Raw genomic sequence first — 25,831 nt, forward strand, 5'->3', positions numbered from 1 at the left:
CTGCAGATACAAACGGTCCTTTCAAAGGACAATGTTTAAGAAAGAAAGAATTTTAATTCCACACGAAAACTCTTCCAGAAAATTAAAGAAAGGAAATCCTTCCCAACTCATTCTTTAAGTCTGACATGACTCTGGTACCAAGCCCAAGAACACTATAATTTCAGTCCCAAATCCCTCCTGAACACAGACGCAAAAATTCCTGAATTTCAGTGCATCAAATGAGACAATGAGATAAAAGGGTAACACATGGTGACACTGTGGATTTCACCCAGGTATTAAGGTTGGCGGAACATTTAAAAATCCTTCCGTGGAATTCAACACATCAGGCATTGGAAAACAAAACCCAGACACGCTCCGAGTAGATGCAGAAGTGTGACTTGTGCCACCATTTCTGCCCCCGCCCCCTGCAGTCCGCCTGCAGCGTAGGGCAGGGGATCAGGAGAGGATCTAGTCAGCAGGGAGTGACAATGAGCAGTCTTTTCCCTCACAGACACCCGGATTGCCAGCAGCAGTGAGGTTTGTGTACCTGGAATGGTCCCCGTCCCCATCAGTGAGCAGACAGGGTGGCTGTGAGGCACCACCCAGACCTGCTCTGTATGGTCACCCAACCTGCACCCTGGCCCATATTTTAGGCCACTGGCTTCATTACTTGAGGTGGACAAGAGGATTTTTGGTGGCCAGGTACTTCAGCCAATCCCCACTTCCCCTGTTACTGGGACTGACACCCCCAAGGCCACCACCTCCAAGTTCTGCCCCTCCAGGTCCCACCACGGCAGCCAAGTCGGTGTGTTGGGCCTTTGCTCTGGGGAGTGAAGGAAAAGTGTTTCTGTTCAACCCACCCCACCCTTTCCAGTCCATCCTGGATGGCTCACAGCAGTGAGTTTATATTTTATTTGTTATATATTCTCAATAGTACCAACGGCTCCTTGCTTTTACTGTTCAGTCACCCATGATTTTTCACAGGATAATCTTCAGACTTTAATTGGCACAGCATTTCTACCCAGAGTTTATTGTTCACATGGCTTCTTCGATGAGCAGGAGTCTGCTGGCAGGGTTCTGGAAGAGGCCGCTGTTTTGCATTAAAAATCTTGGAAGCACTATTTGACATTTTAAATTGCAGGCATGTCATTCTTGGGTAGAATAAAGTTAAAATCAAAACCAAAAAGAGAGACATACTACACTTACTGCACATTTGACTTAGGCCCGACCCAGGCCTAATTCAGGCCTCTCTGATGGCTGTAGTGGCGTTCCTTCCCTGAGCCAACTCACAGCCCCTGGGACCAGAGCCACTCCAGGTAGGCCCTGCCAATCAGAGCCACATGAAACCAGTTTTCCACACCTGATCTTATCCATTGGCTCTGCAAACAGGTTTGGATTTTGCTTTTCTAGCTGTTTGGACTTGGTGTCTTTCTCAGAATCGTTACACACTTCTGCCCAGCCTCCTGCAGTACAGCCTGAGATACACACAACACCCAACTCACCCAACGGTCAGCGCCCGCCCAACAGAGCAGGGAGGTTACCTAGCCATAGTGGGCGGGAGACAATTCGTTTAAACAAATCCCACTGGCCCGGACTCAGGAGAGAAGCGCTGGCAGTAGTGGCTCACTGGCTGCTTGGATGCGCTACGTCTTCAGATGTCTCAGTCATTCCTGTTGGGGGAAGTGACTTCGCGTGAGACCACACTTTGTTTTCCAAGAGGAGTGACCATGTCCAACTGCTGTGGCTACTCTGTCCACTGCAGGCTTACCCCAGGTAGAGAACTCCACTCTATCCAGTGGAGGGTGCAGCCCAAGAAGCTGGAACAGCAGAGCCGGTGCCTCCTTGCCCTCCCTTCAGGAAGGACTCTGACACTTTGTTATATGACCCCTTGCAAATCCCCAACCAGAGCAATCAATCATGTCAACACAAATAGGCCTCATAAAATTCAACATTAAAGTCACCCTGACAGTTTCCCTGCCTGTAAAACAAGTAGATTAAAGCGGACATACATAAGGGTCTCTCCTCTTCTCTTCCCTCCTCTCAAATGTCATGTGACTTTATAGCTTTGTCAACAGTATAAAACACGAGCAGGAAGGAACAAGCGATTTGATGCAGGTTCTGGAGAATCAACAGAGTTGACTTGAAAGGTGAGATGCCCAAGTGTGGCTCAGGACAGCCAGAGTGAGCTTGTAAAAGGCCTCACCACCGTGTGCCTCCCAGCCGGCTCTGGTGATTTCCAGACTGACTGATAAGAATCTTTCATTCATGTAACCACACTTGTCCTGTTTGCCAAAAGTTGGGAGAAAATTGAGCCAGGAGCTGGAGGCCAGCAGTTTCCCGCACCTGCTCTGTATGCACCAGACTCCAGTGTTTACATGTTCTGCTACATTGCAAAGCAGTAACTTGAACTTGACTTCTCTGCCCACCGTCACTGTGAAGTACCATATCTCCATGCAAGAGGAGATGTGTTGTCATCCAGATCCAGTGTGCGTGTGTGCATGGGTGTCAGAGATGAAACCCAGGGCCTTGCATATCCTAGGTGAGTGCCCTGCCTCTGAACTAGACCCCAGCCCCAAATCCTTTCAGCTCAGGATGCCCCAGGAGCTGCTACCAGAGGACACCCTCGAGCTATAGAGAAAAGTTGCTTGTTCCTGGAAGGCTAACACATCCCCGATCCAGACAGACAAGCAGTCTCATGGGGGAAGGGCAGCTGTACAAATTGAGATGGAAGGGCAACAGGCACATTTTTGGAAAAGGGCTGTCTTAAGTTTGGCACAGAATTCAGGCCCAGTGCTCATTCAGGACACTGAATTGGGAACCAAATCAGCGGGATGGATGAGGTGGCCCAGAGAGAAGCAGTGTGTGCAGGAGGAGAGGACTGAGAACAGGGACTATGGGCAGGTCCCTTACTGATAGGCGTGCTCCCCCTCCTCTTCTGCCTCATCTGCCCCCCTCAGACTGGAGGAGGGTGGCATTTCTTCACTTAGTTAATGGGCCATCCATTCTTTCATCTGGTAGGTCGATTCCCTACCTACCACGTGCCCGATATCTAGGTCATGTACCAAGCTCCCCTGGGTGAACAGGACATGGCTTCTGCCCGTGGGGCTCACAGACTGGACCAGGAGACAGCAGATGACTAACCAGGTAGGTGCAGTTGCCTAGTACACACCACAGTGCACTAAGTACATGCACTGGAGTCAGCCCAGGGGGACAGCCGAGCCACCTGGGGAGGGGGACACTGGGCTTCCCCAGGGGGCTGCGGTACTCACTGTTTGAAGGTGAAGGGGATGGGGAGGCTCAAAGGGCACACCGGGTTTGAGTGCAGCTTTCACGATGCCTCAGAGACAAGGAAGAGCCTATGACGCTTGAAGGTCTCCACAGGGCTCTGCCACCCAGCCAGTGAACTGACCACAGTCCCTTCATGGCTGCCTGGAGCCCTCAGCTTCACTGGAGCCTTTTCAGGACAGCTGCTGTGAAGAAACCACTAGTTTGGGCAGTGCACGGGAGGTGGTGTCCTTTGCTGTTACTGTCTTTAGCTCTTTGGGGTTGGGTTCATGAAATGTTCCTCCTTTGGAAGAAACAGAGATTTTGAACCAGGGAGGAAATTGAAGGAGTTACTTGGTGAAGATGAGGGGCACAGTCTTTGGGAGAATCCAGGGCCCAGAGGTTTCTGGGAAAGCACAGACAGGAGGAATGGGGACCAGTGTGTCCTGAGCACCAGGAGAGACGCCCCAGGCAGCTTCCTTACTCTGTGGGCACAAGAACTTTCCAAAGGAGGAAGCAGAGCTTGGAGTTCATCAAAGCCACTTACTTGAAGTGACCTTGAGAAGCTGGTCAGGTTTTCCTGACCTTGCAGAGACTGGGTATCATCACCAAGCTGCCCTGGGTCAGATCTGCAGCAGGGGAGGAGCACAGTGGCGTGTCTGAGTAGGTGGGAGCGCTCCGGAGACGTGGGGACCAGGCAGCCACCTGAGCTGATAAACAGGGTTGCCCTGTTCAGAGCGAGGAGGCCAGCGGTGCTGTGGATTTGGGCAGATGTTTCCCATCATTCATTCATTATTTATCTAAGAACAGACTGCTAGAGGATCAGCCATCAAAACAAGCAAGGAATAACAGGAGACCAGGACCAGGTCCTCACGGGGCTTCCATTCTAGTGGGGGGGTAGACAACAAGCAAGATAAACACATTTCTGCTGCAGTGGTTCCACAGTGATGAGTACTGGAGAGAAAGGAAGGAAGGGGGTGGAAAATGTCATGGCCACTGCAATTTGAGACAGCATCACAAAGAAAGTGGTATTCGAGTAAAGACCTGAAGAAAGTGACTGACTGACTTGGGTGGACACCTGAGGGACAAGCATTTCTAGCAGAAGGAACAGCAAGGAAAGGGTTGGGTGGGAGAATGGGCCTGGGGGGGTGGGAGAATGGGGGGGGGTGGAACCCAGCTCAGAGCCTGTGTGCCAGGAGAAGCCAAGCATTCACAGGTGTTGAAAACCATAGTGAGAGCCTTGGTGTCCCCTCTGCGTGGGACTGGACAGCTTTACACAGAGGTTGACCTCTTGCCCCTTCATTTTGACACTATCAGTCTAATTACTGGGCTGAGAATCCATCCTCTGAGGGGTGGGGAGAAGAATCAGAAAACGAATTCAATAACCCAGGTGAGCGACAGTGGGAGCAGGGGATGGAGAGAAGGGGTCTGATGGCCACACATTGGGACAGTTGAGCCAGCAGGGTTTGCTGACAGACAGGAAGTGAGTGTGACAGAGAAGCCAAGGAGGACTCCGAGGATGGGGCCCGAGGTGCCGAAGGCGCCTTTAACTGAGGGACGAGGGAGGAGATGAGCGGGTCAGGCAGGAAAGTCAGGCTTGTTTTGTGCAGCTTGAGGCAGGGATGTGGGGGACGCAAAGTCGGGACAGTTCCGTAGAGGCCAAGGCAGGAAGAATGTGTCTGATGCACAGGAAGGAGAGGGAAGATGAGCAAGGAGGACAGTCGCCGGACTTGGCAAATCACAGTCCTGAGATCGCAGCAGACACACGCGGTGTGCCCTGAGACTTTTCACCCAGCCCCACATCGGGTTCTTCCGGCGGTTCCTCCCTTCTTCCCCTTCCCAGCTCTTTGCAGATGCATGCCGGCTCATGCCTGTCCCTCTCTGCTCTCCTATAAGGACTCCAAAGCCTTTTTAAATTAAAGGCCACTCCAGGGATCTTTGGAAACTGGTGGGAGGGTGTCCTGTCCCCTATATGGTATTTTTCTGTTCATTTTTATGGGTCATTTATTTTTCTGGCTAAAAACATCCCATGCCTTTCTGGAGGAAGGGGAGTGGGAGTGGGGCAGAAAAATGACTTCAACATCTCACTTAGAAATCTACAGAGGGTGGCGGTCCTGGCGGAGTCCTTACCTTCCGTGGGCGTGAGCACTGGCTCTCCGTGCCCATTCCTGGATGTGCTCACAGCGTGTTCCAGCCCAGGCCCTTCCTGTTTCATGAAAGGGAAGCGGGAACTCCCTCCCGGTGGCCTGGCTACTTTCCATTCCAGTGCATGGCACGAAACTGAGTTGACAGGGCGCAAGTGGGAGCGTCTGGTTCTGTGGGTCTTCATGATCTCATTTGTCCTGAAACGTTCCCAGCTCCCCCACCCACAAACAGCCCAGATTCTAAATTTGGAGAAAAACCCCAGAAGTGGAATTCCCACTGGGGTGATATGAAAGGGGCACCCACATGGGCTCCCATGAATGGACCAATTGAGCTGGGAGACACAGTCTCCCTGAGCTCGTTCCTTTGAAGATGGAAAGACGAATACACCATGCCCACTCACTGCGAGGTGAAGAGGGCTGAGGGTCAGGCTTTCCCACGAGCCACTGAGTCAGGCCGCTGCATAGATTCAAGGTTGACTTAGGGCGGGTAAGCTCACGTCTCCCAGGATATTTGAGCAGCTGTTTAAGGAAAATTTCACTTTGCTGCAGCCTGAGCTGTGATGAGTTTGCTTCTGAAAAGCAAAATAAAGAGCCAGCAATCTCCTGGCTGTAGCAGGAGGTGGGGGCAGAGGCTGGAACACGGAGAGAGGAGGAAGCAGAGGGAGGTGTCTTCTGTGGTCCTGGCCTCGGGAGGGCTTCTCTCTGAGCTGCACCGGACACTGCCTTCAGGACGGTCCCCTGACAGGGTTCTGCAGGGGGAGGGGGAGGTCCCCTCCAGGTTTCAGAAGCAAGGATTGGGGAGACCATGGTGGTCAGCTGTGGCTTGGGCAAGAGTGACAAATGGACAGTTGGATCATATTTAGCACTCTGATCAGGTAGGCTGCATTAACACTCAATCTGGCAAAGGGTGATGGTGCAAGGTGGTGGCAGAAGGCGGGGTGGGCAGTGGGGGTGGCATAACTCTGTTTTGCCATCTTGGAGCCCTGGACCCTGGGTGGGAGTAGCACCTTGAGTCCTCTTGGTGGGAAAAAATACATCCACATCAATCCTTGGACTTCAAGAGAAGAGAGCAAAGGTTTCTTAATACCTGAACGTGTGGCTCGCAGATGAGAACTTCCTAGTGTTACTGTCTGGAAACACTGACTGCAACCGTAGGCTGCAGGAAGAGTACACACCGCTGCCTGACACGGCCATCCGTAGGAGGCTTGCTTGCACCCCTGGACCTTGACTGGCGTGAGGGTGGAAATGTGGCCAGTAAACGGCAACCCACATTGACCTAGAATCTTCCATCCGTAGCCAGGGTCGCTCTGAGCCCACACTGCTTGTACAGTGTATTATGGTGAACACCGTCTTCCTTCTGAGAGTCCAGAATTTGGGTTCCTGTTAGGCAAAGGATGCCTGTGTGACAGCCCCCAGCACAAGTCCAAGACCTGGTGTCTCTTGAGTTTCCCTGGTGGATGTCATATCACAGGTGCAGGCAGAACCCATGGCTGGGGATGGCTGTAGCCTGTGTGATCCCACCTGGAGAGCATGCAGGTGCCAGTGCTTGGTTTGCTCTGGGGTCTTCTCCCTCTGCCCTTTCCCTTGGCTGGGTTTGCTTTGTTCCTTTTTGCTGTGATTGACCTGTGTGCTGAGTGGGACCACGAGCTGGGGATCCCCACGCAACTCAGCCGCCCCGCTGTCGGCAGGATTCTAGCATTGCTGTGCAATCCCTCTTCACCATACAGTTTGTAAAAAGTCTTTGGCCATGTGGGGTTGGAGGAGGAGGGTGACCTGCGACTCTGTCCTTGGTGTCCGGTGCCATGCTCTGTCCCGTGAGGGTGCACGCCATTCTCAACGCACCTATCGTGGACTCAGAAGCTGACCAGCGACGAGGGAGGAGCGTGCAGGTGTAGCAGTGGTGGATGCTGGGAACTCCAGGAGTGTTTTGTGCATTTTACCTCCTAGGCCAGCAGGGAGAAGGCTGTGACAAGCTGAGGCTTGGAGGAGCAGGCCAGGAGGAGCTTCCTCAGCAGGACGGGGTAGGCTCCTCCCTAGAGTGCTTTCTGTCTGAGCTCTTTGAACTTCCACTTGGCTTCCACACGTTCTTTCTTCAGATATGCTAATATCTAAAGATGTTTTTTTTGTCGTTTTTTTATCTTCATTGCTTTTGTACTGGGGGAACATGATGTGTTGGGTTTTTTTTGGTGGTGGTATTGGGGTTTGAACTCAGGGCCTCACACTTGCTAGGCAGACACTCTATCAACTGAGCCACTCCACCAGTGTGGACCTTCGTGGATTGTTGGAAGTGGCTTCAGGTCCAAAGTGGAAACCACTCAGTATGTTCTGCCGCTGCAGTTTTGATAGGCTGACCTAGGACCGAACCCGAGTTTAGGACTCAAAGCCCAAACTCCTGGGCTTCCACACGTCAGGTCTGACACTTGTCCCTGTACCTTACAGAGGCACGGCGGAGCAGAGCGAGGTTTATTACACAGCCGGGGACACACTGTAGGAAGAGGCACAGTTAGCACTCAGCTCACCCTCAGTCATCTTCGGGGTACACACATGCGCTTTAGCAGTAAATAGACAGAATTAGGGGCAGGGGACAAAAGGTATGCAGAGTTAGACGGTCCCAGTCACAGGTACAGCCTGCTTGGTCATTATCTCAGTCCTTGTTCTTCAAGGGGTCCAAAGAACACTGTCATCACTGCTGCACCATTTGAGGGGAGCGATCTGGTTCCCAAGACATGATAGTCCCGCTCCAGGGTGCAGGACTCCCTGTGACATGTGCTTTCTGGCATCTGTAGTTTTTAGCTATTTCCTCATTTTAGCGTGATTTACCCTTCCCAGTGTAAGTTCCCCTCCCCCAACATCCACAAGCTGATACCCAAGCAAGTGGCTGGTTAAACGCCCTGAAAATGGACCAGCACTGACTTTATTTCTAACAGACACTCAACAAACACTTGTAGAATGAGTGGAAATAATAATAACTAGAGTCTCTTGAGTATTTTCTCAGTGCCAGACTCTGGGATAAGAGCAATGCTTGCTGAATTTGCACAGCCACCCTGCGGGGACTTTGCTACTGTTTTACAATTTTACAGATGAGGAAACTTGAGGATAAAAACAGGAAGAAAGTTGTCCAATGTTGCACAGTTACTGGGGGACAGAACTGGACCTTGAACTCAGCATGACCTCGCTCCACAGCCCCTGCTCCCAGCAGGGCTTCACTGCCCTTTGGCACGACTGTAAGACCCCTGTGTAAGAATTCTGCACGTGGTGGGGCTGGCAGAGTGGCTCAAGTGGTAGAGTACCTGCCTGGCGAGCATGAGGCTCTGAGTTCAAATCCCAGCACTACTAACAGTAAAAAACCAGTAACAACAACAAAAAAGGCTTGGGAGGTCACTCTGGGCCTCCAGTTCTCCTCCTGCCTTCTGTAAAAGGGTGTGCAGAGTGGGCGATTGCAAGTGAGAGGGTCGTGGGCACAGGAGGCCAGCATGAGAGTGGAAAGGGAGAAGGGCTCTACCTCTGGAAGCCCAGGCTTCTGTCTTTCCTGTCCAGGCTCTGATGTACTGCAGACACTGCGTGTTTTTCTGCTGAGTTGAATTTCCAGCTTGTCTCTTGCTGCCTTCTCTTTAGGAGATACTCTCGCTCCTCCAGTCACATTCCCTGACCTGCCCTAGCTGTCACCTGGAGGCATCTCTTCAGGCCAGGGTGTCAATAAGTCAACGTACAGACAGATCCTCCAGCAGTGAGGGGCAGGAGTTTGTGGGCAACCACCCCACACCCCGCTCAATGGCAACACTGACTCATGTTCCACGGTGTCCTTCAGGGTCCCCACCTGCTCCTCGCACACCCTTATCAACCTCCCTCCCTCCCCTGCCCCGCCTCCCCCTTCCCACACCCTTCCTGAGATCACCCCAAGTAAATGAAACAACCTGGGGGGAGCTCTCCCTCAGGATCCATCTCTGGGGACACTGCCCTGTGACAGCCTCCTCTTCTACATCTGCCCCTGGCAGAGCAGGATGATGGCAGGGACTCACTGGGGAGAAGCAGCCCAGGGCCCCATCTCCCTTGCACGTGTAGGTTCAATTCCATCTTGGTGAGCTGGGGGGCTCAGGTCTGCCACAGTCTCATTTAGCACCCCAAGTTGCCTTGCAGTGGACACAGGTCAGGTAGGGCCAGCCACGCCACGTTTGTGAAAACTGGGGCTCAGAGAGGGGAGTGAAGCATCTGACCTCAAGACTGCAGGTGGGTCTCCGTTAGTGGGTACCCAGCCCACCCACGGTCCTTTTCCTTTTTTGATGCTTATTTTTCTGATAAACGGTCTTAAATTTTGTCAGTGCACTTGGGCTTGCATTTCACAATGACAGCATAGAGGCAGCTGGAGCAGTGTCTTCTCGAAGTCAAACACACACTCCTGGTTCACAAATTGCCCCCTGGACGTCATCCCTCTGCTCCTCCCAGGGTGGCACAGGAATCAGCTGTGACTCTGACAAGCTGCCCATCTGCTTCTGTGACACAGCTTCAGACCTGTCGCCTCATGTTCCCCAGGCACTATGACACCCAGGCAGCAGAGCTTCCCAGTCTCACCAAGAGAGCAGGAACCCCAGTTCTCTCCAGGAAGAGACTGGAGCCCCAGAGTCCAGCAGGAAGAAATCGGCTTTGCCCTGGTCCTCCCTGCAGCCCAGAGCGAGCTCTCTCCGAAGGCCACCCTCTGGAACTGCGTCAGTCCCCTGCCACGCTCCCCGGGGCCATGGCTTCCCCGGGTGGGGAGTGTGCGATCTGTCCATTCATGTCTTTTCCGTGACTCTGTCCTTTGCTATTCACTAATGAGGCAGATCTGCCAAGGCTACGCCCACAGTCATGGCACAAGGCCTGTTCCTAGCTGCACGGGGTGGCCTTAAAGAAGCACCCACCTGGAGATGGGACTTCAGTTGCCATCCCTGGGCACTTTCCAGAGGAGCTGGCAACACGTGCAAACACCTTTCCATTTCCCAACATGGGAGCGAACATTTCCCATCTCCCTTTAGTGCTGGGACCAGGTTCAGTAAATATGTAGGTGACTTCTAGCTGCAGGAGTGAGTGATGGAGTCATTGGTCTCTGCCACTCCCACTGGCACTGTGACAGATGTTGCTTTGGGATCTAGGTGAAGAGAAATCATGGACTCAGAAAAACAAGGTGAAGATTCTGGACCTATCGTGAAAGTGACCGAATTTTAAGGTATGGAATGGATCAAATCTCGGTGGAACAGAAGAATGAGAGAGACAGAAGAAGGAGCTGGGTCTTAAGTGGATTGATGAGATTCGTCAGCAAATTGCACAAAGTTGAAAGCGAAAGGAGGCTGAGGTTAGTAATGACACTGCGAGGTCATGATTGTCCTGGGTAACCAGGAACACATGGGCGTCCAGCCCTAGGGTCAGTCAGTCTCTTGAGGTGGTGGTTTCTTTTTTTTTTTTCTGGTAGCACCAGGGGGTTTGAACTCACAGCCTCTAACTTACTAGGCAGGTGCTCTGCCACTTGAGCCAAGCCCCCAGCCCTGTTTTGTGTTAGGTATTTTCAAAATAGGGTCTCACACTATTTCCCCGGGCTGGCTTTGAACCGCCATCCTCTCGATCTCTTGCTCCTGAGTAGCTGTCGCAGGCGTGAGCCACCTGCCGGCTGCTGGTGGTTTCTGATCTTTGCCACAGCCCTGACACTTGTGAGAGTAGGGAGTGGGGAAGCAGCAGTCCCTGGATAGAGGCCAGGACCCGAACCTGTTGTCATGTCTTCACTTGGGGGCCATCGAGAACTCCTGAAATTGCCTTCCTCCCCTTTCTCATCTTCATTCTTCCGTGGGATCAGGACTTAGATGGGCACATGTTCACCAAATGTCTTCTGGAAATTTGATAAAATTGTCAAAAGAATGAAATCAGCTATATAATTGTTGAGCCAGAGCTACAGCTCTATGATAAAAATTTTTTTCTTCATAGCTAAAACTATGATGACATCTGTAAAATGTCCCAATTTAATTACAAAACGCCTTTGTTTCCAAGCCAGTCCCTCTACTCTATGCCCTCTTACCTCTTCTGGGATCTTCATCCATATTTAAAAACAGAAGGGGTAGGTACAGTGGCTCATCCCTGTAATCCCAGCTACTTGGAAGATGGAGATCAGGAGGATCTTGGTTGTTCCAGGCCAGCCAGGACAAAAAGTTAGTGAGACATGTCTCAACCAGCAAACTGGGCATAGTGGTATACCTATGTTCCCAGCTATGCAGGAGGCACAGGTAGGAGGATTGCAGTCTGAGGCTAGCCCCAGCCAGAAACAAGAGACCCTACCTAAAAAACACCTAAAGCCAAAAAGGGCTCAAATGGTAGAGCGCCTGCCTAGCAAGTGTGAGGCCCTGACTTCAAACCCAGTGCCCCCGAAAGATTAACAAAAAATAAATACAGAAGATCAAACAACAACAACAAAAAACCTACCTTGTGTCTGGGAATCCCCATTTCAACCTGTGTAGAAGAGCCCAGCCGGGATGCCTTCCCTTTCCTCCCTCCCTTTTACTGTCTAGCCTGTGCCACCTGGGCCCCTCCCAGCCCACCTCCCCTGCGTGTTTCTGACCGCGCTGCCCAGCTCTGCCTTCATCCGAGTGAGTGCCGCCCACCCTCAGGCACACGGAGTGGTAACGGGACCCACAGGCTGTCACAGGCACCTGACTCTAAGATGGTTAAAAGCAGGTTGGATCGGGTGGCATCAGGCCGGATCCCCCCATCACAGGTCAAAGTGGATGACAGCCCCAAAGAGAAAACACTTCCCAGTGGAAGCAGCAGACCCAGGGCAGACCCAGCACGTTGGGACAGAGCACCCTGTCCCAGTTTGTTCCGAGGGGATGAGACCAAGTGCAGGGAACCACGTCAGCTCTGGAGGAGCAGGGGCTAGCGGGGTGATCCTGCTTTACTTTATTTATTTATTGTTTTATTATTCATATGTGCACACAAGGCTTGGGTCATTTCTCCCCCCTGCCCCCACCCCCTCCCTTCCACCCACTCCGCCCCCTCCCTCTCCCCCCACCCCCTCAATACCCAGCAGAAACTATTTTGCCCTTATCTCTAATTTTGTTGTAGAGAGAGTATAAGCAATAATAGGAAGGAACTGCTTTACTTTAGAAGAAACTGCTCACAAATGATCTGAGCAGCAGTGAAGCCAGTTTAAAATCACACATATCAGTGCAGCCTGGCATCAACTCTGATTTCAAAAGCCGGACCTTGAGATTAAAACCAATTTTGGGGGCTGGTGGAGTGGCTCAAGTGGGTCAGAGTGCCTGCTTAGCAAGCATGAGGCCCCAAGTTCAAATCCTAATGCCCCCAAGCAAAACCAGACCCCCAGCTTTGGTCAGTTCAGGCCAGATTGATGTCTTCACAAACATATTATGAAGTATGGGTTACAGGGAAAAAGAAATGGCGCTGAGGTTGGAAGTCAGGTCCTTTCACACGACCTGCCGCCGAGGTACACCTGGCCCCCGGGGTATCTTATAATTCACGTTTTGCTTTCATGGATCATTGAAAGATACAGTCGCCCTTCTGTATTTGTGGGATTGGTTCCAGGACCCCCTGAGGGACCCAAATCTGTGGACGCTCTAATTCCTTGTAGAAAACGGTGTGAAATCTGCCTGTGCCCCTGGCACATCCTCACACACGCTTAGTTACTTACAACACTTAATACAAGGTAAATTTAGGGACTAATGACAAGGAAAAAAGTCTGTACACATTCACCATGGATGTAATTGTTTCCTGAATATTTTCTTTCCACAGTATTCTGTGGAATATTTTAAATCCACAGATGTGGAACCTTCACACACTGCACACATATAAAATGAAAAGTAGGCTCTTAGCTGGTCGTGTGGTGCAAGCCTGTAATCCCAGCACTCAGGAAGCTAAGGCAGAGGATCATGAGTTTGAAGCCAGCCTAGGCCACATGTCCAGATCCTGTCTCAAAAAAACAAACAAAAAAAGTAGACCCTTTATTCTTGGCAGTAAAATTATTTCTTACTCTGTTTACTATCCCAAGTTTTCATCACACTGGGGAGGGCTGTTTACCAAAACTGATTTTCCCCAGTTCTATAGAGACGAGCTTCCCGAGCGGAAGTGAACTTCCGTCCTGCTCACAAAGATAATTTTTGGGAAGCTCTTTTCTCACGGGGACAACGCACTTCTAGAATTATTTCATCAAAGGTAATTCACGAGGGGCCAGACCCGCAAGAGGATGTTAGCAAGGGAAAATGAGTCCATTGCCAGGTGCAATGGCTCACACCTGTAACACCAGCACGCAGGAGGTTGAGGCAAAGGATCACGAGTTTGAGGACAGCCTGGGCAACTGAGCAAGACCTAAAAGGGGAAATGATTCTGCAGACCTGTGAGGACCCTGTGTCCCAGGCAATGCACCTTTCGTGGCAAACATGTTGACCCTCTGAACAGCTGGACAGTCCTCATGTGATCTGAATATGACTTTCCAATAGCTATCCTTTCCCAGTTTTTTCGTTTTTTCCCTCTTTTATCTTATTATTGTTGTTGTTGTAGCACTGGGGGACATTGTGACAGTTACAAAGTTCTTACAATATATCAGAATTGAGTTCGCCCTCCATCACTCTCCTTTATCCCCTCCCCCCATTCCTGGAATGGTTTCGACAGTTCCTCATTGTTCCATTTTCATACACGAGTGCATAATATTCCACCATATTCACCCTCCTGCACCCTTTCCTTACAACCTCCCCCTCCCACTGGTGCCAATCCCCAGACAGGACCCGTTTTTACCTTCCTGTCCTTTGTTTCTGAAAAAAGACATTTTTGTTTGTTGAAGATAGCTCCACAGAATTTCTCCTTGTGACATTTCCATGTTTTATAACCTGAACTGGTTCATCCCTCTATTTTTCTCCTTTCTCCCTTAGTCCTGTTCTTGTGGTGCCTTCAACAGGTGTAAGAAGTTATCTTCCCATTTTTTTATTCAAAGACCCTCTGAACCAAATTGTCCACTCTCGGGACACTGATCACACTCAGAGTGTCACACAGTGGCAGCCCTCTTGCTGATGGACAGTGTGACATGGATTCAGAGTTACGGTGACCGCCTGGCAGCCAGGTGACCGACACAGAACCACACTTATTTATCCCCGTGGTGAGCTACACAGAAGTAGAAAGGCAAGAGTGGAGACTGAGTGAGGAGGCAGGTAAGCTGTAAAGCGATGCCAGTAGGATCCTCGTGGGAGGTGGCCCGTGCGATCCGCACTAAAAACACATTTCCCAGGCAGAAGGAACACATTGAGCTCCACGTCTCAAAACCAGACACCTACATCCAGGCCTAATCAGATCAAACGTGTTTAAACAATCCGATTCGTTCTCAGTTGTTTAAAGCACTTGCAATTGGATTAAAATGAGCGCCGCCTTTTCCTGTCCCAGGGTGACCTTCAGGAGGGTGGGGTCTTTGGGCAGGGAGAAGATGCAGCCTTCACTCCAGCCCACTGCCCGCCACTCCCCCGTTCCTCTGGCCGCGGACCCCGCTTCCCAGCAGGCCGCTCTGTGCATCAGAATCCCACGAATGTTCCACGGACACGAGGGGATTCTGCTGTGGGGTGAGGGGGTCTAAAAGTGTCAGCTAGATTCAGTTGGTTGACAATGTTCTTCTATATTTTTTGTTTTGCCGTCTGCCTGTGCTATCAATTATTGGAAGAGGAGTTAGGATGTCTTTAGCACTCATTGTAGACTTGTCAGTTAGGCATTCAGTTTTTACCAGATTTGGGATTTCGTCTTCTTAAATTTTGTTGTGGAGCTGGGCACCGGTGGCTCACACCTGTAATCCTAGCTACTTGGGAGGCTGAGATCAGGAGGATCACAGTTTGAGGTCAGCCCGGGCAAAGTTCTTCAGACCTCATCTCCAAATTAACCAGAGCAAAATGGTTCAAGTGGTAGAGCCCCTGCTTTGTGAGCACAAAGCCCTGAGTTCAAATCCCAGTCCACCAAAAGTAAATAAATGAGTCTTTGTTGAGTGTGCATACAGGAAGGACAGCTCTGTCCCTTTGCGAATTGACTTTTTATCACCAGGCAACGTCTCCTTCTCACCCCTGGGGAATTTCCTTGTTCTGAAGTCTAATAATAAATATTCGGGTTCTTTTGATTAGTGTTTGCACGGCTTGTCTTTTTTCACATTTTTATCTTGAACATGTAGACGTATCATTGTGTTCAAAGTGAGTTTCTGCTGGAAAATAGCTGTGTACTGGCTTTTTAAAAAATACAATCGTTCCATTTCTGTCTCTTTGCTGGTGGGTCCATTGGCCAGACTCTAAAATCCCTTACTGATATTTGCATCTTTGTTTTGAGACAGGGTCTCACTGTGTAGCCCAGGTTGGCGTCAAACTCGTGATCCTTCTGCCTATGCCTTCCAAAAGCTGAGATTACAGATCTGCACCACCACGCCTGGCTTACTTTATTTGTTTAACTCAGGGCTTTGTGCTTGCTAGTGAGCCAGACAATAACCCTTTCTGTTTTTAGGTTATTCTTCAAATAGGGTCTCACTTTTTTTTCCCTGGCTGGCCTGGGACCAGGATCCCCCTACCTATTCTTCCCACATAGCTGTGATTACAGGTACACACCACCACACCTGGCTTCTTTTCTGAAATGGGGGATCTCACTAACCTTTTGCCTGAGTTAACGTTTGAGCCACAATCCTCCCTGACCTCTGCCTCCCAAATAGCTGGGATTGCAGGCGTGAGCCACGATGCTTGACCCCCTTAATTTTTAATTGTTATTTGTACTACATTGCTGGAAAAAAACCTGAACATTTTCTAATAGTTACTGTAGGAATTACAGTTACATCCTTTAACTCCTCACAGTCTACAAGGAATTTAATTCTATGATCTCAAGCGAACCACCATATAGCACCTTTGCCATCCAGCTCGTGTAGTCAGTCAACACAGGATTGGAACTGAATACGCCGAAAACGCTATCAGACCGTGTTATAATTTTTGCTTTTGACCGTCTTGCATGTTTTAAGGAGCTTTCATTTCCCAGGTATTTACCAACTCGATTACTCTAATTTCATTACGGCTGCTGCAAGTTTCCTTTACGCAACCTCCTTTTGCATGAGATCTTCAGGTCTGTTGGCAGTGTTTTCTCTTCTCCAAATTAAGGTAGTAGTTCCTTCCGGATTTCCACACATCTACACCGTGACTGGATCAAATCCACCCTGTTTTCCTCCCACTGCGCCTTCATTCCTGGGGACACTTTCACTGCGTGGAGGTCTGGGCTGGAGCTCTCCTGTGAGACTGGGCCTGAATCATTCTGGGTTGAGCGCTCTTTCTGCCAGAAATGCAGTCTTCCAAATTGCCACTCCCCTTTGTGACATTAGCCATTTGTCACCCGTTGCTTTCAGGAGGCTCATCAGTTTGATGATGGTGTGTGGATTTCTTTGGTTTTGTTGTGTTTGGGATTCATTGAGTTTCTTCAGTCTCTTAGTGTTCCTACCATGATTGCTTAACCTTCCCCCATTCCACACCAATACACCCTTCCTTCCAGAAGTCTAGTGACATAAATATTAACCTTTTTGGAATTTTTTCACAGGTCCCTGAGGCTGATAGGTTTCTTTTTTTCCCTTTTTTGTTCAGATCAAATATTTCTATTGATCTATCTTTAAGTTTATTTTCACTCAATGAATTTTTTGTGTTAGTGCATCTTTCCAGTTCTAAAATTTCTGTCTGATCTTTCATTTCAATTTTTTCTTCTTTTTCTTTCCTTCCTTCCTTCCCTACCTCCTTCTCCATCCCTCCATTCTTCTTCCTTCCTTCCTTCTTTCTTTCTTTCTGCTCTCTCTCTCTCTGCTCTCTTCCCCTCCTCACTCTCTCCCCCTTCCTGTATTTTCTTTAAACAGACATGTTCCTTCTCTGCAAGTTAGACCTCATAGCAGTTTACGCACACAGGAAGAAGGAACAAGGAGAGCCACTACTCCTTCTGATGTTATCCGAAGGTCTCCCGAGGTCCTGCTGACCCGATGTTCCGGTGCTGGAAATCTAAAGGCAGACTCCCCGGCATCTTCACATTTGGTGCAGCTGCATCTTTGGTGCAGGGCAGGAGGGAGGAACAGACCTGGAAAAGGACAATGTGCAATGGTGCAGCCGTGGTTACAAGAGCACTTCTGCCAGTGGACCAAGCAACCCCAACTCTGCCACACCAGCTGAGTGTCCCACAGCTTAACTCAGTTCTACCTGAGTCAGAATCAGATCCCACAGCGCAAGGGGTCATTTTCCCTACACTGACCTCACTTCAGATACTGGCCGCGTGTCTGCCCAGGGTTCCCACAACCTCTCAGGTTCAGTAACTTTCAAGGACAGCTCACAGAAGTCAGAACACTCCCCTATACTTGCTGCTTCGTTGTAAAGGATAGGTAGGAACGCCCAGGTGAGAGGTGTACAGGTGAGATCCGAACACCCAGGTGAGAGGTGTACAGGTGAGATCTGAACACCCAGGTGAGAGGTGTACAGGTGAGATCCGAACGCCCAGGTGAGAGGTGTACAGGTGAGATCCGAACGCCCAGGTGAGAGGTGTACAGGTGCATACAGGTGAGATCTGGAAGAGTCCCAAGCACAGGGCTTCGGTCCCTATGCAATAGGGGAGACCACCCTTCTGTCTGGTGAGCACATTCCTAGCCCAGAAGCTCATCAAACCTCATTGTTCAGGAGCTTTTTAGAATGTCACCCCCCCCACACACACTCCTGCCACCCCATTCCTGGAATCCATCAGGTGGGATTGACAGGTGGGAGCCCTCTACTGATTTGGTCCTCTGGGTGGCCAGTGCCATCCTGAGGCTATCTAAGGGACCCTATCCTCAATGACCTCATGAGGCTAAACTCAGATGTGGTTGAAAGGACTCATTGTGAGTAACAAAGGACACGCCTATTACTCAGAAAATTCCAGAGGTTTTAGGTACTCTGTGCCTCCAACTGTGGACAAAGACCTACTCATTTCTCTTTGTACCACCCCATCCTACCTACGAATCTACACTTAGAGCCATTGCCCCCCAAAGGGAAATCCTCAAAGGAACCAGTCCACACCACGATGGAATGTACAAGACGGCCCGCACTGGCCTCTGATTTGCGCCTGCCCTTCACATTGACAGGGAAAATCAGTGTTCCAAGAGGCCAGTAGAGCTCTGAGAAGTGACTGTGACGATGACTGCTCCTCCCAGACCTGGAGTTCTCAGATATGGACATATGGAACCGGCAAAAGGGTCTTCGCCAGGTGTGGTGGTGCACACCTGTAAGCCCAGCACTTGTGGGACTGAGGTGGAGGGTCCCTGAGCCTGAGATGTGCCTGAGCTAATGGAAAGACACTGTCTCAAAAACAAAAAGGAAACAGGGTTTTTGGTGGTGGACTGGGAAGTGGTATGTCCTGTACCTAACATTGTGCCAAAATATCCAGCAAATAGGGGCCCTGGAGTTGAGGGTCAGAGGTCAGATTTGAATAAAATTAAATAGAAATTAGAGGAGTCATTGGTTTGGACCCAGCTCTTGCGCTAGTCCTCAACAGACCAGGCTAAGAATCAAAATGGAGTCACAGGAGCTAAAGCTGAAACTAAACTGATGATCTGACCTTTGAGGAGTCGGGGGTTAGAGAGATGACAGTCACTTCCCAAATGGCACAGTAATGAAGTTCCCTCTACCTTAATCCTTGTGCAAAACAAGCTGACCTGAAGTAACCCGATGTTGACAATACGTTATTTTCCTGGCCTCCACCTTACAATCCTCAATTTGCTTTTGGTTTTGGTTTTCTTCAACCATTTTCTATGTATAAAACCAACCTTTCTGCTTGGCTCTTCAGAATACTTATTATATTTTATGGAATGGAGTGTCGCCTGATTCTAAAACTGAAAATCAAAGCCAATTAAGAGCTTTAAGTAGCTGGAATTTTGCCCTTCGACAGTGGCAGAGAAAATGAATCCCACGGCAATGATTGTGGAAGTTGTGAGGGAGAAAACCCTGGAAGGGCAGAGCGTGTGGCATGGCACAGGAGGGGTGGGCCTTTGCAGGGTGCTCTTAGCCACCATGTTGCCTGGGACTTCCTGCCTTGGTGTGGCCTCAGGTCTTCAACACCCCTCCCACTGGCTCTCCCCACTGTTCCCAGGGACACTCCACTCCCGAAGCCCAGTGAGTTTTCCTAAGGCCCTTGGAGGACACAGATGGACTTATTACCTGGAGCGGATTCCACCAGTGTTTAGGTGCCATGGCTGACCTGTTGGGTGAGTTTTCACGATTTTTCTGCTTCTGGTTCCTGCTAGAGACAAGTAGTCTGGAGTAAAGCTCTAGCTATTAAACCAGAACTCTTGCAACCCAGGGATCTCTGAAATAAAAGGGTTAGTTGAACCATGACAGATGCTACACAAAAAACCTAGGACGAGTTCTGCAGCCATGCAGCAGAATTAGAGTCGTGGGAAAAATGAGTGCTGGATCTAAGAGCCAAGAGCACTTCAGAGTGACAAGCTGGAGAAGGAAAGGCTGCATCCAGCTGTGACGCTGGATGTAGGAAAAGGGCTCGAACCAGGAATGGGGATCTGACTGTTGGTTTGGGCCATGGCTCTTAACTGGTTAACTTCCCTCATAATTAAACTTAGGACATGCCTGAATTTTTTTTAATCACAGCCTACCGCGGCCAGCCTGAGTCACGCAGGAATTTCTCCTTTACCATGAGCCTCCCAGTTGGCACAGTCACCTCCATGTGGTGAAGCAGCAAGGCTTCCTGAGCTCTTTGGCATAGCCAGGGTCTGTTTACGAACCCCAGAATCAGATTCTACTGTACCAAGGTATACTAGGCCTTGCTGCTGTAACAAAAAACTCAAGTGTCAGTGGCTGGATGTATCAGAAGACCCAACAAGGGCTGAGAGAGCCTTGCTCACCCCCGTCCTCTGATTTTCAGGCTAAGGCTCCCACTGTTCCAGCTTTGATGGGAAGTGGACATCATGATCTGTACACTGAATTCTAAAGTATTTGCCAGCGTTTAAAAAAAAAACCTTTTTTTAGCTGGCTGAGTGGCTGAAGTGGTAGGGCGCCTGTCTGGAAAGTGTAAGGCCCTGAGTTCAAGCCCCAATACCACCAAAAAAAATTTTTTTTAAAGAGAAGTCACATTCCATTACCCAGAGTCAATCACATGACTACATTTAGCTTCAGGGGTCAGGGAAGTGAAATCCTGTCTTCACCCTGAGGAAGTGGGGCTTTCCCCCCACTGCAGTCTCTCGATCAGTAGTTCCATGGGAGAGGTGAACCACTCAGACTCTACAGTCTCTTGCTCGATGTCACGCACTCAGGAGGTTAACAGAGCAAGGATCCAGGTGCTCGTTTGTTTAATATGAATCCCACGCGTCTTTGATCACTTGGATGAAACATTTCACAGAAGATGTCTCCCGTTAGCTTCCAGGAAACTTCAGGGGCTACCAAGAAAGACGTTTGACCTCCCAACTCAATTTCATCTTGTGAAAATGTGTTTCTTTTCTTCTTCCTCTTGCAATAGCTTGTAAAGAAATCATCTACGAAAGAGAGAGGAAAAGAGGAGGAGGAGGAGAAGTAGAAGGAGAGGAAGAGGAAGAGGAAGAAGGGAGGGAAGGAAGGAAGGAAGGAAGGAAGGAAGGAAGGAAGGAAGGAAGGAAGGAAGGAAGGAAGGAAGGAAGGAAGGAAGAGAAAGGCCTGTATGCCACTCTTTGACCTGCTCACCATACCTGACTTCATGCCATGGTTTTGTGGGGTTTTCTCACCGTGTGGGATTTCCCACTTATAGGGCAGGTCAGGAGAAGTGTGTATCTTAAGCTACACACTTGTTCTTGCTCGTGTTTGTTCTCTGCTTGGTCCCATACCCTTCATTCGTCCTTTGGAATGTTCCCCTGGCAACAGAAGATGATGCAGCTAGGCAGACAAAGGGATGGGTGAAGCCCGACTTCTCTGAGACTTAGCGTGCTCATTGGAGGGTGGAGGGCATGAGAGCATCTCTACTGTCATCCCTCCAATGAAGGGACATCAGCAGAGAGTGAGGGTGAGGACTGCTCTGCCCAGGAGGGTTCTGAGCCTCGTGATGTTAAGTGATTGCTCCAGGTCACAGAACCCAGATCAAAACCAGCTGCTCTTATTTGTCCCTGAGGCATGACTTCATTTTCTATCCATTCCACTCTGTAGCCTTCTATCTGCTCTCCTGCTGCTAGGAAGCCTGCCCTGACACATGCCAGGGTCTTCCCTTGTTCCTTGATGTGCACCTGCATAGTGGCTTTGTGACCAAACAGTGGTTCCCACCTTTGTGAGTACAGAGCTGAAAAGTGTAGCCAGGAGATGAAAGAGAAAAGGAAGCTTTGTTGCTTGCAGCCAGTAAGAAAGGCAGGGCTGTTTGCAAAGCAATGCTCTCTTGGAATAAAAAAAAAAAGGGAATTTTATTGGGGAACCTGTACTATTTGTATAGGAAGGCACACGTGTGTGTGGAGGAGGGGACAGTCCTGAAGTAGTATTAAGCAATTTTATAATAAGCAGAGTTTATTCTAGGTAGCCTAAAAGAATAAGTGGAGTGGTGCTGTGACCGTGGCTGGTTCTTCACAAGTTTCTGCAGAGTTTTAGCTGAAACAACAGAAAGAACAACTTTGAAGGTGTGTTGCGTCTGTTAAAGGGGCAGTGGATTTCTCCCATCTAGGCAGACATTTACTGTAAGGTGCCTGCCTTGCTTAACAGCTGCTGTCTTGGTCACCACAGAGATAGGAGCTGGGAGGTACTGAGCCTCTGGCTGCTGGGTCCTGGAGCAGGGAACACTCCCCCTGCTTTAGAAGAGGTACTTCTCAAAACACTTTCTGAACAAACCTACAATCCACAGAAGAACTCTGGGAAGAGGCTGACTTGTGGAAAGATATATGGGTGGAGGAAAAACCTTTGTTTCTTTGGTGGGACTGGGGTTTGAACTCAAGGCTTTGTGCTTGCAAAAAGCCCCAGGTGCTTGAGCTGTACCTGCAGTCCATTTTCTCTGATTATTTTGGAGATGGGACCATCTATTTGTGAATTTTTTTTTGCCAGGGCTGTCTCCGAACCACAATCATCCCAATCTCAGCCTTCCAATTAGCAAGGATTATAGGCGTGCACCACCAGTGCCCAGTGGCAGTAGGTCCATACCACTGGCCCAGCAGTCACAGGACAAGCCTGGGCAGAAGACCCAGCGCTTTTATTTTAACCTCAAAGAAGGGAAAAAGAATTAACCTGACTCCATAAAATGTGCTTCAAGTGGGGCCTAAAATGTCCATCTTTAATGTGTATGATGCTTGAAATTCATGATGCTTTTAGTGGTCTTGATGGCGTTTCTGACAGTGTGAGACACCCAGTTTTCTCTACCCCTGGACTTAGGAGGGCTGGGCACTGGAGAGGGTCTCTAAGCCCACATACTCACAGGGAAGATGTAGGTGACCTGTTTGTTTTTTTCTTGGGTCTCTACTCCCTTAACTGAAGAAGAGAAAGCTCTTCTACTTCTAGAATCCCAAGAGTTTAACTAGGGAATGACAGACTTAGGAAGAAGCTGGCCTTGGACACTGACACCTAATTCAAGACATACAGGAGCTGTTCCAGAATCACCCCCACACAGGTGCTCCCTGGGTCCCCCAAAGCCCCTCTGTCAGTGAGTCGTGGTTTCTCAGGACACAGGCTGTGGGACTTTTCTCCTGAAGCCGTACAATGCGTGGTAACTCCTACATCGCAGGGAGTGAGAGAAGCGATTTCAAATGCAGCTTGAAATTCTCAAAAAAAGAAGTCACATACTTCTCTGCATATGTCATCTTTTCACAGACGGATCCAAAACGAGGCGTGTAATCTCCCTGCCGGAGTGGAAGGCTCTTCAGAAGATGGTAGATAATTCTGCCAATAGGTAGAATTATGCTCTTCCCATTCTACAGAGGAAGTGACTGCAGTTCTGCATTATGGGGACCTCCACAATGGGCTAGCCAGAGGGTGGCACTGGTCGAGCAGGAGGTTCTACCCTCATGGAGAGCCCTGTGAACGGGACACACAAAAGGGGAGCAAAAGGACTGCAGCCCCTATGTATCCCTGAGCCAAGGTGAAGGTGAGTGAGGCAGGGTGAAACCATGAACTTGAGCCACACGACTTTCCTGTCTATAGTGTCCTAGTTCTACAAACTGCATTTGGCCAATGTCCATTGGATATGCCATATCTCTGAGACTTTATAAAAATTAATTCATTCAACAAGAAAGCCAGTTTGCTAACAAGGGAAAAATGCCAGCGAGGCCAAGGTGACAGCATAGGCAGGCACTGTAAGCTGATTAGCCTGAAACTCAGAAACTGCGACCTGGTGGCACCTGCTCACCCCGACGGCCGTCTTGGAGATTTACAGAGCGGTCACAGGAGGTACCAGGCAGCAGTGTGTGCACTGGGTGAAGGACCAGACCTTATTAGGACAGTCTCCCAGGAGGCAGGGGAAGGCAAACAAGGGCATTCCTTCATAATGATGGATTAGCTTCATTTTGCATTTCTTTTTTTCATTCTAAGAGAATTCTGGAATGATGTTTTTGTATCAACTCCCCCACCTTTAAAAGAAATAACAGAGGATTTTTTTTTTCTCTTTCTCTTTGGAAAGACACAGATCTGATGTCAGTCCCTGCTTGAACCTCTCCCAGAACTTTCTCTTGCTCATTCGAAAATGACACAAAGTCACAAAAATGGTCATAGGCGTTATGGACCTTCAGTGGATTTACATAGGATAGGTTTCTCCAGGAAGAACAATGTACTTTTGGTTGGGTGCTAGTGGCTGACACCTGTAATCCTAGCTACTCAGGAGACAGCGATCAGGAGGATCACGGTTCCAAGCCAGCCAGGCAAATAGCTTGTGAGATCCTATCTTAGAAAACCCCTTCACAAAATAGGGCTGGTGGAGGGGCTCAAGTGGTAGAGCACCTGCCTAGCAAGCGTGAAGCCCTGAGTCAAACCCCAGAACCATCACCACCAAAAAAAAAGAACAATATATACTTCTCTATCTATTGATTATCTCTTACTGTCCCCACTTCTACTCTGGGGCTTCCCCAAAACCAGCGTACAGGACACCAGGGGACTCAGGGGCCTGTCCAAACTGTGGCTTTCAACGCACAGGAAATCAATGTGAGTCAATGCCCTGTATAGCTATCCTTATCTCAACCAGCAAAAACCCTTGTTCCTTCCTATTATTGCCTATACTCTCTCTACAACAAAATTAGAGATAAGGGCAAAATAGTTTCTGCTGGGTATTGAGGGGGTGGGGAGAAGAGGGAGGGGGCGGAGTGGGTGGTAAGGGAGGGGGTGGGGGCAGGGGGGAGAAATGACCCAAGCCTTGTATGCACATATGAATAATAAAAGAAAAATGAAAAAAAAAAAACAAACTGTGGCTTTCATTGGCTCTGATGGGACAGACCTACGTCTTTGTGGGGTCAGGTGATTATCCACCATGCTGAGAAGGTTCCACACAGCCCACCCCACCTCTGCCTTACGTCCAGTCCCTCATCTCTCTCTCTCTCTCTCTCTCTCTCTCTCTGTCTCTCTCTTAGTCCTGAACACTCAGGCCTTCCTGACTCAGGGTCTTCGCAGGTGGCTTCCTCTATCTGGAAGTCTCTCCCCCTCTATCCCCCTTATTTTGAGTGACTTTTCTCATCCTCCCTTCAATCACACACAGCTGACTTCAGTATTACAGTTTGGATGGACAGGTGACTAACTAGAGGAGCAGGCACTTGCAGATGGACTTCTTCCCCCGGTCATTGTCCTCGCCTGTGAGCCTGGAGGCCACACTGTCACCTTCTCACCTGCTCAGTGTTGTGACTTCTGGAGAGGAGTGGCTTTTGACCCAAAGGAGGCTGTGAGTGCAAAGAGGCACAGGAAAACTAGTTGGAAGATGTGAAATTCCAAATGCTAGGTGGTGCCAGGCAACGCCACCTTTCCTATCTTTGCTGACCGGATGTGGGGTGACAAAGAGGAAGAGCAAAGTGAGACTGTAACCAGTATATGCTGAGGACTCCAGGACACCTCAAGGGATCGTGACAACCCATCTAGAAACCATGCTGCTTCTGTCCTCAGAGCTTTCTAATGGGGAAGCTCTAAGGACAGTGTGGGCTGGTTTGAGGGTAGTGAGTGTCGTGTCACTGCACCTATGCAAGAGGGTGTGCACCCCTGTCAACACACAGGTGGCACTGACATGCCAGCCAGACACCTGGGCTGTGGGTTGACCTCAGTCATCTGAAGCACCTACCCTTCTTAAAGGCCCCCACTGGGGTTTGAACTCAGGCTTCACACTTGCAAACAGGCACTGTTGCTAGAGCCACGCCTGCAGTTCGTTTTGCTCTGGATGTATTGAAAAAACAAAACCTAACTAAAAGACTGGACATAGTTCACGTTCAAGCGGTACAGTGCTTGCCTAACAAGCATGCAGCCCTGAGTTTAATCCCCGTGTGGAAAAAAAAATCA

General features: G+C 49.6%; 1 long non-coding RNA gene across 1 annotated transcript; it reads left to right on the forward strand.

The window, feature by feature from the left end:
- Positions 1-7,334: 7,334 nt before the first annotated feature.
- On the forward strand, positions 7,335-24,615 carry LOC141419223 (uncharacterized). The gene is made up of 4 exons (XR_012443924.1): positions 7,335-7,408; positions 10,514-10,713; positions 19,506-19,620; positions 23,177-24,615. It is a non-coding gene; the product is annotated as an uncharacterized lncRNA (long non-coding RNA).
- The last annotated feature ends 1,216 nt before the right edge of the window (positions 24,616-25,831 follow it).

The sequence above is a fragment of the Castor canadensis genome, chromosome 19 (genome assembly GCF_047511655.1).
Source record: "Castor canadensis chromosome 19, mCasCan1.hap1v2, whole genome shotgun sequence".
NCBI lineage: Eukaryota > Metazoa > Chordata > Mammalia > Rodentia > Castoridae > Castor > Castor canadensis.